Raw genomic sequence first — 16,161 nt, 5'->3', positions numbered from 1 at the left:
TGGGGTGGGGTGGGGGTGGTTTCAAAGCCCGTTCTCATGAACGGGCTTTGAATCTAGTCAGAATATAATGTTATAGAATCCACCCTCCCATGAAGCCATTTTCTCCAGGGAGACTGATTTCTATTGCCTGGGGAGCAGCTGGTAACCCTATGTACCTTATGCATGGTCAGCTAGTTGTTTAGAAGTATATAGTTTCAAGACTGAATGTTGGGGGCATAAAATGTTCTTAGATGTTAGGTTCTGCTGGGGACAATGTCAAATTATTTCTACTATATATTGTTTTACCTTAGAAGGAAATGGATTGTATTTATGTATTTATTTATGTATTTATTTTGTACTTACTGTCCTCCCTTTCAACTCAGGATTAACAATGATAATGGTAAAGAAACAGTTCATGTTTGATCAGATATTTATTCAACTCGGAAAACAGTATATCCATTTCTAAAGAAAAATGCCATCTTCAAAGCTATCCTTCTGCTGGGCTTAATTTGTGCTTCACCAGTATGTGGGAAGGAACCCAAACTTTATCACTGGAATTCTGCTAACATTCATTTTCTGTTATGTAAGCTCAAGAGAATAGTAACACATTTTGCTACCAGCTGGAGGTGTGGAGTAATAATCTTGTGCTGATTTTCTCTGTGGAGAATGCTGAGGAACTCATTCTGTGTCAAAAGGAACTGCACTATCAGGTGCAGTTGAGCAACTGTTTTTGGGTTGCGACACTGCTGTGTCCCACTGCTTACCACAAATGTTGATATATAGATATATGCAAGTAAGAGTCAGTTCTGCTTTATAACGCCATCCAAACTGCCTGAAAAGACCTGTGTAAACAAGGGCAAAGAAACCGTTAGAGAGAGAAGAGCCACTAGTGTAGCTGTCCAGAAGCTGACCCTAACAATAAACAGCAATTCAGATGGTTGTACTCGGGATGGGCATTCAGATCTACCCAAGCCAAAAGTATACCTGAAACATACATTATCAGTATATTCGGGGTATATTTTGGCATCCCAGATGTATCCAGGGTTTATCAGAAAAACTGACAAAAATCCAAGCTATAGTAGGGAATGACAGTATCTAAAACTAGCAAGAGGCAGGAGCAGATTTCCCAGGCTGCTCAGCAATCTGTTGGGCTTCTGTGGTCCCTTTAAACTCTAAACAAAAATTGCAGAAGAGCCCCCACTGCCTTGGCTTGCAGGTGGCTGACTTTTCCTGCAACCCAGTTTGCAGGAGAAGTCAGCACAGGATCAGCCACAGCTGGGTCTGGCACTTCTTGCAGCTCAGTATAAAGCAAGCTGTAAGAGAAGGTAGCCCAGGATTGACTGTGCAGTCCATTCCCCACCGGCACAATTTATAGTGTGCTCCCTCCCCTCCTTTTTTCTTCTTGAATCTAAAAAAAAAGGGGTGGGTTAAAAAAAATACTGGTTTCAAATGCTACAGCAGTATTGGGATGTAGGATTTTTCAGGAAACCCTGTGTTTTTTCCTGCTTCAGTATACCCAAATAAGAAAAAAAACCCAGGGGCAGGGGATTGCATACCCCTAGTTTGTACAGGGAATAGTATCAAACAAAATACTAAACAATTAATCACCTTGGGGGCCTCTCTAGGTTGAAAGGCAGAATATAAATATTCCAAATATATACATGAATGTGAGGTCTGCATTTGACTTTATGTAATATGCTGTCCAGGCTGGAATTTATGCCAGAGGCAGCCTCCAGTTATTGCCAGTGGATCACTTTGGGTTTTTCCAATTCCAGCCATATTGCTTTCTGGTTGACTCAGATTGTCCTCAGTCCCCTACAGTCATGGAGGATAGACCCGTCAATGGTTGTTAGTCCTGATTGTGAAATGGAATGTCCGTGTTCAGAAAGAGACTATTACTGGAAACCTTACCCAGCCAAGATTCATAAGGGATTGATAAACTGATAGCTCTTTCTTGATCCCATGGATGGTGCTGCCTGACCTTTCTTAGTTGGTGATGGCACTTCTAAGTTGGTGGAGCAATCTGTCTAGTTAATTCTGAATACTGTATGAGATGCTATTGTACTAAAGTGGAGCTTTTGGCTTAATTTCACCTAACACCATCTGAAAGTGACAATAACAGGGGTAAGCTTTGATTTCTATAATTCTGCTTGCAGACCTTTCAGAGCAGGATCATGTGATTTTGGAGGGGTTGCCCATAGGACACATGTAAACTGCATGGTTTAGGGAGCAATGGGGGTGAGCAGGGTGGCAGGTGATACAGTTCAGTTTGCAATCCTTCTAATCTCTAGCCCATATGCAGCACTGGGAAGGGAGGATGCTCCCTTTAAACCCTCTATGGATATTGATGTAATACCATTTCTATTAAAATTAAGTTTCTGTTTTAGTGACCTTCTTCTGAAAGAGCAGTATTACCTGGCATGATTGACCAAGACATGGCTAGATGACTCTGACAATAGTATTTGGTCTCAGTGAGTCCCAGCATGGCATGTTGTCCTTCATCAAGCTTAGTCAGGGATGGCTAGAGTTGTTCTCCAAGAGTCTCCTTCCTCAGATGCCTGTGTAGAGTATTGCAGACATTGTGGGCCATTTCGCACAGAGCTCAAAGTTGCTATTTGGTTGCTGTTAGCGAAAGCGCTACTTCAACTAGCGAAATGTAACTAGCTGTGCCCGTAACGCACAGCTGCGGTTTTTGCGGAATTTAGCACTTTCACTTCTCGTCACTTTCGTAACCCACAGGCTTCCGGTTCTCCGTCTTTTCGCTACAAAGGAGGTCCCTTTTTAGCGCTTCTGGTCTCCCGTGCCCGTCAATCAAACTGCGGCCACACCTTTGACCTCGACCCTAAAGCCGGACTTGTCGGGGTCCCCTTTTTTTTAAAAAACCCAGGAAAACCCGTAGCAACGCGTTATCGTCATATCATTGGCGCCCTTGGAACGTGTTTTCTATTGTTTTCTATGAACCAGAGGTTGATGCATTGATATGTTTGAAAGGTTAATCCCCGCCCACAGTACACGCCCACAGGTTACCTGCTTATATGCACCTGGGCAGACACGCGGTCGGCCTCTCTTTGTTTGCGTAGCCTACTGCCCGCAGCACAGGTTAACGTTGAAATGGAGAGGATTATTGTTCAATTGTTGGCTCGGGTGATTGCCTTGGTCCAGCGTATCCGCACCAGTGTGCAGCATAGGAGGGCTGCTTCAGAGGAATACCGAGAACGTATTGCCAGAGCGATGACCAGCAGCACAAGACGTTCTCAACGGGAAACCATGGCGGCAAAGAGGCACTGGCAAGCTCTGGCAGAGGTCCGGTTCCCCCCCCGGTTCTGGGCGGACGAAAGATCCTCTGACTGGTGGGAAAATTTTGTGTGGGCTCGCTGGGATGATGACCACTGGATTGCCAACTTTAGAATGTCTAGGGGGACATTTTTTGAACTCGTGGAGGCTCTACGTGGACGCATGGAGAGGCAAGTCACTGGCATGCGGCGCCCCGTGCCAGTGGAAAAAAGGGTGGCGGTCGCATTGTGGTACTTGGCAACCCCTCAGTACTTCCGGACAGTAGCCCAGCAATTCGGACTCGGAGTCACTACGGTTGGCGATATCCTTAAGGAGTTCTGCCTCGCCATGGAGGCGGAATTGTTCAGCAAAGTCGTGTGCCTCGGAGACCGGCTTGGAGCGGTGAGTATCATTCGATCCCCTTTGCCCTTTAAATTTTTTTTCTTGTTTGACAGGTCAGCAACGAAGACGCGATACACCCCACGCTGACATGCCATGGCTTATATTCTTTTCTTTCCCTTATTCCAGAGTATGGACGGGTTTGCCAGGCTCGGATTCCCGCATTGTTTTGCGGCCGTCGATGGAAGCCACATCCCTATCCGTGCCCCCGGGGGAAGCATAAAGGAGTTCGGTAACAGGAAGGACTTTTGTTCTGTTCTCCTGCAAGGAACTGTGGACTTCTCCGGCCGGTTTATCGATGCCGAGGTGGGGTGGAGTGGCAGGAGGCATGATGCCCTTGTTTTCAGGGAATCCAACCTCAGGAAAGCCATGGACGAAGGGGTCTTTGTTCCAGGAAACCCCACCGCCACCATTGAGGGCGTGCGTGTGCCGCCGTTGGTGCTCGGGGACGGAGCCTACCCAATACGACGCTGGCTCATGACTCCCTACAAGCGGCCAAGGACAGACGTGCATAGCCACTACAACCTCACTCACTCCCGGGCAAGGAATGTAGTGGAGCGTGCCTTTGGACGTTTGAAGTCCCGGTTCCGTTGCCTGATGTCCCGACTACACGTGCATATAGACAATGTGACTCCGCTGATCATCGCGTGTGTCATTTTGCACAACATATGCGAGGACAAGGGACATAACATCCCCTTCCCTGTGGATGAACCTGATCCTGTTGTCCTTGAGGACACACAAGACATCCCTGAAGCAAGGAGAAGAAGAATCTATGCAGAGGGGTGCAAGGTTCGGGACGCCATAGCCACCCACATCTACAGAAACAGGAGGCGTGTTTAATTGTTTTTCCCACTCTCTTGTTGTTGAATAAAGTTTAGTGTTCTTTGTTTAACCTTGTCTTGTGCGGTTTGTGTACTTTGCCAGCAAAAAAACGGGGATTCTCTGGTCCAAAAGCACTTTGACAGCCCTAAACGCTAACTCCCACTGAAATTGACACACACAACACGGAAGCGCTGAGCGGGGAAAGTTCGGGGAGGCGGGTAGCCAGGAAGTATTGGCGACCCCTGTCAAACCGGAGGATCAATCCACTTATGTTCCAAGGAATAATTTTATTGGTGGGCAGCTTTGATACATTTAAAATAGGGGTGGTCGATCGGAGCAACGCACGTTCGTTCCCTAACCGTCATTCCGAAGATGCCGAAGCCACGGAAGGGCTCCTTCTGGCAGCGCGCCGAGGCTGAGGCACTTCTGGAGCTGGTGCTCCAATCGAAAAGTGTTGGCCGCCTTATGGCCAGCACCCACTGCCACACCAAGGGTGCTTACCTGGTGTTGGCATCAAAGCTGAGGGAGAGGGGCTATGTCCGGACCTGGGAGCAGGTCCGGACAAAATTTAAGCGAGTGAAGCTGGACTTCCTCAACAGTCTGGAGCAGTGGGGGGGGGGGGTCCCGCAGCCAAGCGGGAGGACGGTCTTTCACGACCAGATGGTTAAAATATGGGAGAAGGCTGGGAAGCCCCCCCTGGAAATGAGGAGGCATATGGGTAAGTATGCCCTCGTTGTTTTGCCCTTAAACATGCATGGCATGACTAGCTGCCTCTTTCCCCTACTGTCCCCAATGAAATTCGAAATAGTATTTATATGCTGTCAACCCCCTCTGACTTAGCCCGCCAGTACTGTGTGGAACCACTTTGGTTATGCGCTTTGACTCTAACTGTGGTGTGTCTACCAGCTGTGTTTCATCTCTGGTTTGTGTGCTTTTAATTATGATTTCTCTTTTTCTTTGCCCAGCCACACAATCACCATCCAAGATGGGAAAAGCACCTGAGCGTGAGGAGGAGGAAGAGGGGCCTTCCACCTCAGGACAGGCTGCAGGTGAGAGTTTTATGCCTGTGCGGGAGACCCATGTGTGTGTACCCCCATGGAGCCATATGGGAGCCTGCTGTGATGCTCCCATTTGAAGTGTTATTAAATTCTTTGTTTGATTTCTATAGCAGAAACTATGGAGGCAAGGCTGCGTGCCATGGAGGCAAGGGTGACTGCCTTAGAGGCCGAAGTGGCAGAGCTCAAAGGGGAGTTAGAGCAGCAAAGGCAGCAGAGGGAGGCGGAAGAACGTAGGTTATGTTCCCCACTGCCCAACTCTTCTCACACTGTGGCTAAGGCCACCAATAAGTGTATGCATGTAAACTACAAAAATAGGAAAATATGTGTGGCACTAATGTGTACTTTTTCTCCCTCCCCACACAGTTAAGAAGAAGGAGGACGAAGAGGTCTTCCAGCGCAAAGTTAGGGGGACCGTGGGACGGCTGTGCAGGAGAGTGAGGGCGCTGGAAGGGGCTGGGGAGGGGAGCGGTGGGACCTAAGTTTTTATTTCTTTTTGTGTTTTGGGGTGGGGGGTGTTGGGGGGTTTCCCAGTTACTTTGCCCATTTTTATATCCCTGTTAAATATTTGAATTTGTTAAAAAAAGTTGGCTTTCTTGGAGGGTGGGGGTGGTGGTGTGGGGGGGGTCCAAGTTAAATTCCCTTGTTTTTTTCCCCTGTTGAACTGTTTCTGAAAATAAAATTTTGTTGTAAATTTCCTGAAAAAGACTCCAGTGTGACTCCTTGCACTCGCACACCTTTCACCCCAAACTCCTAAAACACCTTTAACCTTTAAAACACCCTCCAACCTACAACCCACACAACGGTGCCAGAATAGGCACAATCACTAGAGAGGGTACACTGAGACAGAGTCAAAAACATAAACTTTATTGAACAGACAACAGCAAACACAGATAAACAGACAAAATGGCCCAAACTAGGAGGGGGAGAACTTGTCCGCGGGTTTCACGACTCTCTTCCCGAGAACAGTCCTCCTTCTAGTTTGTGTCGCGGCATTCTGAGAGGGGGTGGGTGGGGTGGGTGCTGGAGGTGGTGGGGGGGGTGGGGTGGGTGCTGGAGGTGGTGGGGGGGGGTGGGTTGGATGGGGGGGACGTTCACTATAATCTGAGGAGGGGGGGCCGCCTCCATAACCGCGACCGCCCTCTCCATCAGCCTCCTTATCATTCGAACTTCCTCCACGCTTTCGCGTAGCGAGTTGTTCGAATCTCTAAGGATGGCGCGGAATTTTTTGCCCTCCTGGGCCACGAGGGAGAGCATCGCCTGGTCTGCAGCAGCTGCACGCCTGGACTCCTCCTGGCAGTGCTCCAGGATCCTTTCTCCCACACTAGTGAGGACGGAGACGCGCCGCAGCCTGCCGCGTTCCCTGGCCAGCCTCTCCTCAGCCGGGAGAGCGCCCCTGGGTGGTGAGCCAGCTGGCTCTTCGTCTTCAGAAAGGACCTCTGTTGGCATAAAAAAGAGAAAAAGAACTGTTAGTAACAACGAGACAGTCAAAACCCACCCTGGTGCACATGGTGGCCTTTCTTGGTCACATATTGTTAAACCAAGACTCAGAACAATGCCAGGGGAGCACACGGTTATTGTTTGTTTGCCCATGGTGGCCTGTCTTGGTTACATGTTAAACCAAGACTCAGAACAATGCCAGGGGAGCACAAAAATGAAAAGGAAGCACACAGTTATTGCACACAGACATTGTCCTGCAGCCATGGCTCGAAAGGAACAGTTCATGCACGCTCACCATCTTGTATGTGTATCCGCCTGCGCAGGGCAGGAGGTCCAGCCACCCCACGCTCCTCCTCCTCCTGTGTCCCGGGTATGAAATCTGAAAAAAGGGAACAAAGAACATGATTAAGGACCAAAGTGTGGCAAAGCAAGCTTCAAACCCTAAAGCAGCAACGTTGAGGGACTATCTTCTGTCTCTTGGCAGTGCTGCTGCCCTGCACAAACAGAAAAGCACAAAGCAGTTAAACCCCCCCCCTTATTGCAACTGATACTTACCAACATTTGTGGACGCCCCAGAATCACTGTCCTCTGCTACTGCTGCAGGGGACTCTAGGACCACCGTCCCAGGCATCTGTGTCTCTGTGGACAAGAGCAGAAAATAGTGAAAAAGGAGCAAGCATACAACCTGAACCACACAGCAAGCTCCCAAAGAAGTGGCTAGAGCACTGCAGAAGGCCTATGGCTGAGGCATGCAACAAAACTGTTTGGGTTGTTGTTTAAACACAACCGTTTTAAAAAGCCACCCAAAGCAATCCACAAACATCCAAGCATAGCATGCGTTGCAACGAACACAAGGCATACAATGGTGAAAAAGGAGCAAGCACACAACCTGAACCACACATCAAGGTCCCAAAGTAGTGGCTAGAGCGCTGCAGAAGGCCTATGGCTGAGGCATGCTGCAAAACTGTTTGGGTAGTTGTTTAAACACAACCGTTTTAAAAAGCCACCCAAAGCAATCCACATCCTATCATATTATGCGTAGCAACGAACACACGAGAAAACGATCCCCAAACGTCAGAACACACATTTGCTCAATATAAAAACAATAAAATACAAAATAAAAAGAAAATTACTTACCGGAGGCAAGGGGCGTTTGGTCAGGAACCTCCTCCGGCTCCCCAGGAGCGATGGCCATCAGGTCCACCGTGACCAATTCCGCTGGTCGTTGCTGGACGGGGGGTGGAGGCCGAAAGCTGGACGAGGTTCCCTCGCCGGGATCCTCCTCAGCGGGTGGTTCCTCGACCGGGGCAGCCGGCTTCCGAACCACCTTAAGGCTCCTCCCGACGCGCTTCGGCCTGCCGGCTCCTTCCCCGTCTCCGTACAGCTGGCGCTGCTCCTCGAAGTAGGGGCAGGTAACCTTTTCGTTGCCGGAACCCTTATTATGGTTCACGGCACGCATGTACTCTGCCCTCATTGTTTTGGTCTTCGACCGGCATTCAAGGCCGGTCCTGTTGTGGCCCAGGGCACGCATCTTAATGGCCACTTGTTCGAAGACCTCCCTATTCCTGTGGGAGGACTGGAACGCGTCCTGGATTTTCTCCTCCGAGAAAATCCCGATCAGGTCCCTGATCTCCGCGTCCCTCCAAGTTGGGCCACGGCCGGTTGCAGGGACGGACGAGGCTTGAGAAGAGGATTCCATGTTGCTTTCGCTAGTAGCTGAGCAAAATGGTGGTGCGAGGTGCAGGGTGCAACGGATCATATACCTTCCCGCACACAAAGACAAAGGGACTAGCCGGCTCCTGATTGGTAGAGGGCAGTAGGGGACACGCGCATTGGCCACATCAGGTCACATGTCACGTTCAAAACTCCTCGCGCGGGAACAGGATCTGCTCCTAATGGCCAGATTAGCGCCTTTTGTTTGACTTCTCGCATGCGCTGATTCGTCCACACGCGGGAAGAGCAGTTTGAACATGCAGCGGGAGCCATTTTAGTGAGATGTCCGCCATTACAAAAACGCATGCCGGTGTAAAACCGAGAGCAATTGCAGTGGTACGCGACAGTTCCCCAATAATATTCACCAACCAAAGCATAAATCAATGACATGTAACTGGCGAACGTTCGTTGGCACGCTCAGCGGACAGTTTTTTAAAATGAACGGCGGACGGCGACTCCGCTTGCCGGAGGTCTAGCCGCCGATGGAAGGGGTTGTCCGCACCCAAGCACAACCACGCACCCGGAACCACACAAAGACCCACTACACATAAACCGCCCCTCATGCTAGAATCATTTCTATTGAACCCCTGTAAGCTAAACTGGAGACTGCGAGCGGCGAACGTTCGTTGGCACGCTCAGCTGAAAGTTTTTTTAAAATGAACGGCGGACGGCGACTCCGCTTGCCGGAGGTCTAGCCGCCGATGGAAGGGGTTGTCCGCACCCAAGCACAACCACGCACCCGGAACCACACAAAGACCCACTACACATAAACCGCCCCTCTTGAAATCACCTTGAATCATATCTATTGAACCCCAGTAATCTAAACAGGAGCCTGCGAGCGGCGAACGTTCGTTGGCACGCTCAGAGGAAAGTTTTTAAAAATGATCCCCGTACGTTGACTCCGCTAGTACTGGCCTACGGTAGACGGGGCTTTAAGCTATGGGGAAATGTTTGGAACGTGACGGTGTGTGCCACTGTGCTTTTGGAAAACTATTGTGGTGTCCGGGCAGAATTTAAGAAAGTGATCGTGCTTGAAAGCCAGTCGCTGTCTCGTTGCCTCGTAGATCCCCGCTCGCTCGGAGAAAAAAGATGGCGGACAGTTCGCCGGAAGTTAGGAGGAAAGGCTCGGGAGGAGGGACTTTGAAGAAACCGCAACAATGGTAACGCACAAGTCTGTGGCGCTACTGTTGCAGATTGGTTGCAGGAGTGTATCGCTATCCGGAGGGTGAATCCAGTTTTCTGGATTCCCCTAGAAGCGCTACAACGAAGCGCTTTTTGCGGGTCGGTTGCAGGACTGTTGCAGATTGTGTACGACGTCGTGGGTTATGGCAAATTTGTAGCGTTTCCAATTGGCAACCATCCTGCTACTTTGAAGCCGTGCGTAATGGCCCTGTTTGTTCCTGTACTTGACACCAGAAATCAGTTGTGTACCTTTTCATTTACCATCTACCCAATTTGCCCTTGACTATTGGCTCAAAGGGATTTTAATATTCATGCAGAGGCTGCTTTTCCAGAATCAGTCCAGGACTTCCTAGTCACCAGATTGTAATAAGTCCAATGCACAAAAAGGTCACACACTGGGTCTAATAACATTAACATAATAATAACGATAACATTAAGGAAAGGCGGAGACTGCAAAGAGCATCTGCTCAACTCATATTGAGGCCCAATGGGTTGGGCGGATTTGAAATAGTCATTGTAGAAGGGAGGCTTGGGGGCCAATGGGAAGCGGTGGTTTAGGTTGACCTCAATCAAATGCCTGGTGGTGGAGCTCCCTTTTGCAGGCCCTGCGGAACTGTTCAAATTGCGCAAGAGCCCTGATGTCCTCTGGGAACTCGTTCCCCCAGGTGGGGGCCAGGATGAAGAAAGCTCTGGCCCTGGTTGAGGTCAAGTGGGCTTCCTTGGGGCCAGGGACCACCAGGAGGTTGGAGGTGGTAAAGTGCAAGGCTCTTTGAGGGGTGTAGCTGGAGAGGCGATCTCTCAGATATACTGAAGGCAATTGGAAAGTACAGTTAGTGCAAATTATGGCAGCCTGTTTGTTATCTGGGGCTGGCTGGCGAGACCACATGACTCCCATTCAGAGGGTCCTTCACTGACAGCTGATTAGTTTCTTCAGGCCTAGGTTTTGGTGTTCACCTTTAGCCCTATAGGGCTCTGAAGCCTACATGCATGAAGAATTACTTTTCCCTTCACATTCCTATGAGAGTGTGCCCTGCCCCAGACAGCTTCCTTGGCATCAGTGGGGATTCAAACCTGGGACTCCCAGGGACTTGTCTGACCCTCTATGTCATGCTGGCTCTCGTACTGTTAGCAATGTCATTATTTCTGTTGGTTAAAGTAGAAATAACTAGGCAGTTTGGTTTTTAATCTGTGAAGGACAGGGCTATTGCAAAATAAGCAGCACAGCATGCGGCTAGTGCGGCTAGCAATGTGAAATATGGGGTTGGCAAAGAGATCTTTGCGATGAGAGTAGGGGATAACAGCACATGTTCCTCTTTTCATCTAAATATTGTGGTCCAAAAGCAAGATTGTAATCAGTTTATTCTGTAGTAGCTCTATTGCCTCTTTGCTTTCATAGCTCTTTAAGGCACTGATACCCCATAGATCTTCCCTGCCTATGTTGGGTATATATGAGAAAACTGCCTTTTCTCACTATTTAAGGCAGGGATTCCCAACCAGAGGTCCACAGGAGCTCTGGACAGGGTCCATGACCTTTCATTTCCTACCTTAATGGACATGGCCACAAGCTAGGAAACTTGCTACCTCCACCCGGAAGACTTGGTGGATAGGCCATGGGTGTAAAAATTCTCAGCTCTTCTCAGCTCTTGTCCTTCTTTCTGGCCTGCATGAGGCAGAGCCACCATAGTAGTAGCAAAGGCAGGGGGAAGGAATGAAATGAGGGTGAAGGGTGTGGGTGGGTACACCACTTCTGGGGGTCTGGCAGGGAGACATGGCAAGCTGATGTCACTTTCCAAGGTCCTTGAAGTCTGAAATTTTATTTCAGGGACTCCTCCATGGCCAAAATGTTAATAGGGATTGGTTTAAGGTGTCTCTGGAAGCCTTGCCAAAATCAGTCTCTGAAGGAAAATCTGCAAAACATCAGAGAGCAGGGTCTTTTTCTTTGCCCATGAACCCCTATCAATGTTCTACTTTGATGGATTTTAGGGAATGATGTAAACAATTTTTATTTAGAAAGATTTCTCAGAAGGATGGATGATGGGCTTCATAGGGGTTATTGCTTAAATGTCAGTGTTGTTACTGGGTGTTGTATTTTTTTATTCTTAAGTTGTGGTTTAATTGTAATGGATATATATTTCATGTTTTTTCATTATCTGTTACTTTGAATTTTATTAATACAAGTCAGGATATAAATATAAATGTTATATATAAAACAGGTTGGATTCAGGCTGCAATCTTGTATCAGTTTACTGGGGAGTAAACCACATTAACATCAATGGGATTTACTTCTGAGTAATTATCCTTAGCCATGAAACATAGTGACTAATTTGTTTTCCAGATTATGAAATAATGTCTCCATGAAAGGCTAATCAGAAACATGGTCTTTTATGTGAAAGACTGATGAAAATGTCTCTTCCTTGCAACAGCAGGGAGATTAAGCGTTCATATTAAATTTACATTTGAGGGGGGGCGAATAAAGGAATTGTGATCTCAGCGAAACAAGCTTGGTTGCTAGGAGTTTTATTGTCCAGTGAATGATTAAAAGCAGATTGTTCAGCATATGCAACACCTTTTCAGCAGCCCTCAATATCTGCTGTTATATTTATTTGTCATATTTATTTCTTCATTGCTTCTCATAAAAAATTACAACTTGTCCAATGTTCTAGTTTTGCTCTTCTATGTGTCATCCATTTGCCATCAGTCTCTATTTTGCCCCTCCTTTTGCCCCTGGAAGCAGGACCCCATCCTTTGGGCTACGTAAGCTTGACAAGAATAAGACCACTACTCAATCTCTTAGGCTTGGCAGAACAGAATACTGTGCTGGAATAACAGATGTTACAGTGGTGTAGCAAAACTCCTGTGGTAACAGAACACTAGGCTATTTTAACATTTATCTGGGTAGGATACCACCACCAGTGAAAGTGTTAAAATTGTGAGATGTTGTAGGAAGAACAGATTGTTAAGCATTCTATCCCTGTTCAAAGGTTGGTCACACATACATGTTGATGGTTTTGTGTGCAGTATTCTAAACATTTATTTATTTTTCAACGTATGCTGCTCTTATCATCAGTATCCATAAATTCAGATATGAACAACCCAGTGTGCTTATCCTGCTTTCAGTGTCTTCTTCAGTGATTGCCAGACAATATGAGAACAAAATATCCCAGGGTACATGAGGAGAAGCTGCCCCAGCGAAAAGCAGAGCTCTTGCCTAGGTGATTCGTATTACTGGCTCATATTCATGGTGAAATGTGATGTGATATTTTGTTCAGACATTGACTGATAATCACTGTAGAAGACACTGAAAGTGGGATAAGCACACCCGGGACCCTGTTCTGGTTTCTCATGTCTGGAATTTATGGATATTAATAAGTTGAAAATTAGAAATATATTCATTTAATAAGAAAAAAGATTTTATTACATTTGTGCCATTTTGATTTCCATTTGTACATTGTGGCAGAGGGAATTAGATGTGTTCTGTCTCTTCATCATGGCATTCCACTGTGGGCTTGATGGCATTTCACTCCACTGAGGTCCCTGTCTTCCCCAGGCTTCACCCCCAAATCTCCAGGAGTTTCCCAACCTGGAGATGGCAGCCCTCTCTGCCACCACCACCACACTACCAGTGGCCGGGGGGGGGACATGGCAACACTACTGTATGTTGACTTATGTTTTCTATGCAACCACCATGGATTGTAGTGGAGTTGGTGGATTAGATATTGGTGTTACCTCTTAATTCTACTGCTGATCTTGAGTATTTTACCCTACGGATGGGAGCGTTTTGCTGATGGGATTTATATTCTGCCCAGAATTTACAAAGAAGGGACATAATATCTATCCATCTATCCATCCATCCATCACCTCTCTATCAACCATCCATCTCTATCAACCATAGAAGGACTATTGGATGTGTCTGCCAGTAATCCAGGGGCCTATTGTCTGTGCAAAATAACTGCATATTTTTAAAATCTGAGCAGCTGGTAGTCCGTCAGTTACTAGTGTTTGTTTTTTTTCAGTCATGCGGATGTGGGGGCTGGTGATCAAGATGGTTCTGCTTTTCTATTTTTTAAGTACTGTTGTTATTTAACACATAGCTCAGCTATTTCACGTGTTCAGAGAAGACGTCCGTTGTTCCCTGAAGTAATTATCGCGGGGGGGGGGGGCAGGGGGCAGAACAGCTCTATTGACACTGACAGTCTTGGAAATATTACTTGGTACTTGTGTTCATATGTTTCCTTTTGAGAGGTTTTTTCAAAAAATGGCTATGTGAAAGCAATTATGTCTAGGATGTGCTGAATCTCAGTAGCACATTGAAGGCCGATTCTTAGTTCACCTGAATTTGGCAAGGAAACCTCCACTCATTTCTGTGTTTGTTCAGATGTCACTCACTGGTGTGTAATGTTATTCCAACCAAATAAGCAGCTTAAGTAAAAACATTTCTGCTGGTGTCAATAGAGAACCCTAGACAACTGTCTCCGTGCTCTCTGCTGCTTCATCTCTCTGCCGTACAAGAGGATAAGAGTGAAAGGACCACAAGGGGTCCCAGGAAGAGTTCCTATTGGCTATCCTCACACTCTCTAGATCCAAGTCAAACATCAAATGAAAGCAGAAACATGTGACTTGCCCAGCTATGGATTGATCAGAGCATTACACACAGCATGCTTGTATGGACATTAGCAGGAAGTTACTATGGGAGAAGGTTGGAGCTCATACAGACAAGACAGCAAAGGCAAGTGAATCAGCTGTGTTGATAAGCAAATAGCAAAGGAGTAAGAAACCAGAAACTTGGAGAGCAAACACTGATATGACCACCAAAAGATAAATCTTTATGTTTGGTTGTTCTGCTAGCAAAAATAAGTCCAAATGGAAAAGAGACATGTTGTGGGATTAGACTTCGGGACCCTTATCTGAGATAGCTCTGTACTCTCAAAGCATAGCCAAAAGAAGAAATTCTACCAAACAGATTTACACCTTTCTAAACCCACTGTCTTCAGTGTTACCTCCGGTTAGGACTGCACTATACGTCTCCTAGAAATTTAGCTCATGATCTATCACAGTTAACAACTAAACAGAATAAAAAATTTAAATTCACATCCAGGAATAGTCTAATATCTATATTTTCATTGGGACTGATTCAATCTCGCATTTACCTGCTTAAGAATATGTTTGTACTTGTGCATGCATGCATGCACACATGCATGCACATGCATGCACACACGCACACAGTATGAATGAAGCAGAGTGAACACTTTTAAATCCCATTTGTTTCAATAGGGGAGATTTAAGTGCTGTTTAAATTCTCCCATTTAACATCCGTATGACTTAAAAGCAGTTCACTTTGGCTAGAATGTGCCTGTATTGTATTATTCAGTGAGTGCTCTTTGATAAATATAATCTCATTTTACCTGATTCAGGTCAATTTTCTATACAGATGGCTGAGCTTAAAAGCTCTAGAGGGGCTTGCATGAACCACAAGAAGATGGTGCTAATCTCAGATTTCATGGCTCTTTTATAGTATGACTATTATCAGATCCTTTTTACCATCAGTGCACATGAATTCATAACTCAGAGGACTAGAAAATTATTTTGCCTGATTAATTTTAAGCTGGCATGTCAAAAAACATCAGGGAAGACCCCATCTGCTTCTCTGTTTCTAGTATTTTCATGGGAAAGGAGTCAATCTCATTCTAGATCATGATTTTGCTGATTTGGAAGAAGTGTATTTTCTGTGAAGTGTGGTAACAATATCTACCCACTCCAGAATGCTAGCAAGGTCTGCTTCTGGGAAATGTCTTGTAAAAATATTTACTGTTATTTGAAAAATGCTAATTCCATGTTAATTGAATAACCCTAGTTACTACTACCTAACTGTGTCACTAAACCTGGGCAAAGGAAATGTATAGCTCAAACAAACTTCTATTTCTTCTTCTCATTTCATCCAGAAGAATAGTCATATTATTTAGGCAGGGTTGTGGATGTCAGACAAGCACTCACAGTCCTAACCAAAATCCATGTTCTTTGGTAAAACCAGACAGACAGAGCTGGTTTATCCATGTAGCATGCAGCATGTGCTACAGGGGCTCCACAAGGTGCCTTCTCTCCCCCCCCCCCATGGATTAGGGCTGTAGCCTCTCTTTTCCAGCCTTTTCTCTCTTTAAGGACAGTTGGAATGACACCCCTTTCCAATGTGGGGGCCCTTCCACCTCCAATCTAGCAGCTCCCACCACAATTGTACTCTGCTAGGGCCCTGCAAATCTTTAAAGCACTCCTGCAGACAGGAAGATACAAAAATACCTCTTAG

At 46.6% G+C, this 16,161-nt stretch overlaps 1 long non-coding RNA gene across 1 annotated transcript in view; it reads right to left on the bottom strand.

The window, feature by feature from the left end:
- Positions 1-409: 409 nt before the first annotated feature.
- The window catches only part of LOC143838144 (uncharacterized), an 81,787-nt gene continuing 66,035 nt past the window's right edge, over positions 410-16,161 (bottom strand). The window contains exons 2-3 of the long non-coding RNA XR_013231245.1: positions 2,395-2,537; positions 410-821 (exon numbers count right to left, since the gene is read on the bottom strand). This is a non-coding gene — a long non-coding RNA (uncharacterized LOC143838144). The remainder of the gene's footprint in view (positions 822-2,394; positions 2,538-16,161) is intronic.

The sequence above is a fragment of the Paroedura picta genome, chromosome 5 (genome assembly GCF_049243985.1).
Source record: "Paroedura picta isolate Pp20150507F chromosome 5, Ppicta_v3.0, whole genome shotgun sequence".
NCBI lineage: Eukaryota > Metazoa > Chordata > Lepidosauria > Squamata > Gekkonidae > Paroedura > Paroedura picta.
Note: the sequence above shows the minus strand (reverse complement) of the source record. Positions and strands in the feature narration are given on the sequence as shown.